Consider the following 2,891-nt stretch of genomic DNA (forward strand, 5'->3'; position numbering starts at 1 on the left):
TTTCTTATAGTAAATAAATGGTGACTTTACACCTTGATTTATGAACTATAAATGTACACAACAAATATTACTGTGGAAATTTTCATTATTCTGTGGTATTGTTAAGATATAATGTATATTTAGAAGTAAGAGAACAATGGAACTATGGAAAAAAATAAAGTACCTTTTCACTGAATATTGAAAAAATATGAGTGGCCATTAATTATTGCTTCTGAAGATTTCTTGGCATGGCTTACAAAACGTTATTCATGTAATTCATATAATTATATAAAAAGAAGAAATAACCTACTTGCTTAAAGCAAAAAATAATTCCAGTAGTAACTCTACGTGCATGCTTGACCAATGCTTTCTTTCACCAGGCAGGAAGAAATATTAATACAAAATCCACTGAGCACCAGTTCCCTCTACCTGGTAAGAGTCTTCTATATTTGCTATGAATTCTTATGGTCATGTAATTTTAAAGCCCTTATTATATCTTAAGTACATTTTAGACTTCACACCATCTATAAAATATATCAATGCAGCTTTTACAGTAATTTTAACCCCTTACAATTACTAAGTATAGGACACAGCATCTAAGGCTAATGAGTTACGCATAATGGCCGCAAATGAAGAAGTCAATGATGACTACCCAATTGAAATTCATGACTACTTATTGCCCTTTGAGAGTTCCATTGGTGCCATGGAAGAGATGCTGAAGACTCTGATGTCTGCTTCTAGAAGTGAGTTGTTGCAGAAGCTGGACCCCCTGGAACAAACAAAAGTGGATTTCATTTCTGCATACACATAAAACTCAATGTTGTTTGGGGTTCATTTGGACGCTCAGGAAGTTAACCCTAAAGAACATCCAGTAAAGCAGGAATTAGAACGAATCCGAGAACACATGAACAGAGGCAAGGAAATACCCAACAAGAAGAAGGCCGGCAAGCTGGACAAAGGTGCCGCTGTGAGGTTCGTTAAAAACGTCCTCTGGAACCCAAACCTAAAAGTGCCTCAAAAGTTGTCAGTAAAGGGAAAAGTAAAAACTAACATTTTGGGTATGATATATGTATGTATTCAAAAAGTACATAGTTTTTTTTTTTAATGTTCTCCACAAAATGTATTCCCTATTGAATTCATCTTTGTGAAATTACACTTTGTGAAGTACTTTTGTTTGTTCCAGACAGCTTACGTTAATTGTATTGATTTTCTTCTAGTGAGAGAGCTAAAGTGTTTTTAACATTGTGGTCTATATTATGCTTTAGCATCTCTTGACCAGACTCTTTCTTCCTTCCTAGAGGCTCATTTCTCAAGTGCCATTTTATAAACAACTCTGCAATTTAAGTGAAATGTTCTTGGTAAACATTTGGACTCTTTTCAGCATGTTTCTCATGAAATATGCCACCTAAACACTGGTTCTATGAAAGGCGGTCCCTGCATTATGTATGAGTTCCACTCCCCAGTTTGTCATTAACTCCACCATGGACATACGTCAGGCACAGTTTGTATCTAGTGCAAATTAGTCTAATGTGGGTCTTGGTATACAGCATACCTTATTTAAGAGTAAAAATCATTTAAGAAAGACTTCCGGATCCAATACAGTATTTTTTGAAGATAGTGTGGTAACAATGATATTGACACATGTTTCATATTGACACATGTTACAAACACATGTTGCATCTGTTCTTAGGAACCACTGTATCAGGAATTTGTAGTGAAATAGGCTGGATGGGAGTTGGTTCCTAACATGGGGTTGCATACAAGATGTTTTCAGTGCAGGGCTGTGTACAATACATTTGTTTTTGATATACCTTATTAATAAAATGAAAAAATATATATATTAAGTATATATAACGTGTTACAAAAACAATGAACTTTTCCATCTTAGATTACATTGTTTGGTTAATAATTTTAAATATGATCTAAGATTGTTTCTTCCTCCCTGGATTACTCACATACGTCAAAATGAATGTGCATTTCCTTGTGTAAGCTTTGTGTTCAGGTGGCAAAAAAAGTTGTCTGCTACAGAACAGATTCTAAAGCATAGGGAGAATGAATGTCTTGGTCAGAAAGTTAATTGTACCCAAATTTTAGCCAATTTTAAAGAAATTTTCCACTCCAAATACAAAAGTAAGTAAAAATACGTTGCTACAAAATATAGAAAGTATTATTAAACAAAAATACCAAAATGTGAAGCTATGGTTTATTAACATCTTCTCTATATAGTTCCACACACTTCTGAAAGTGCTTTCCATCTCTGTAAACTTTCCTCAAACAACTCAGAATGCTTTAAGTTACACTAAATCAAAGTGACAGTTCCAGCATCCTTAAAATATTCAAAGATTATTTCTTTTCAATATTCTTTCAATTTAGGGAACTGAAGTTATTGTAAAGGGTCAAAATCAGGACTGTAGGGTGAGTAGGGTAAGACTTCCCAACAAAACCTTAAAACAGGCCTTGCTACCCTCAAAAAATTCACAGCTGCATTGTCATGATGAAAAAAAGTGGCCTCAGCCCAAATTTCCTGGACTTTCCTCAACAGTGTAGTTTTCCGTTTTCTTAGAATTTCTTGTGATCACCCTGCATCCTTCCTGAAAAATCTGTCACAATTATCCTTTCAGAATCACAAAAGCACCATTGCCATACTCTTTATATTAAATGGCCCAGGGGAACCCCTTGAAAGCTTCTGTTTTGATTTGACCATACTCTCTGGATCATATTGGTAAATCTAAGACATGCTGCTTATGATTTCCCCCCTATGTATTCTTAAGAACTTTGATCTAAGGGAGGGGAAAAAGAGAACTTGGATCTCACTTTAAGGTCTGATTTTTACCTCGTTATTATTATTTAATCATTACTGTAATTGTATGAAAAGCATGCAGATTCAATGTTGTACCTCTCGTGCATCCCAG

At 34.6% G+C, this 2,891-nt stretch overlaps 1 pseudogene; it reads left to right on the forward strand.

Moving 5' to 3' along the window:
* The first annotated feature begins 598 nt into the window (after positions 1-598).
* Positions 599-1,029, forward strand: LOC101654839 (annotated as a pseudogene).
* The last annotated feature ends 1,862 nt before the right edge of the window (positions 1,030-2,891 follow it).

Source organism: Echinops telfairi, unplaced genomic scaffold, assembly GCF_000313985.2.
Source record: "Echinops telfairi isolate 266 unplaced genomic scaffold, ASM31398v2 ScPeMD7_44;HRSCAF=162, whole genome shotgun sequence".
Lineage (NCBI taxonomy): Eukaryota > Metazoa > Chordata > Mammalia > Afrosoricida > Tenrecidae > Echinops > Echinops telfairi.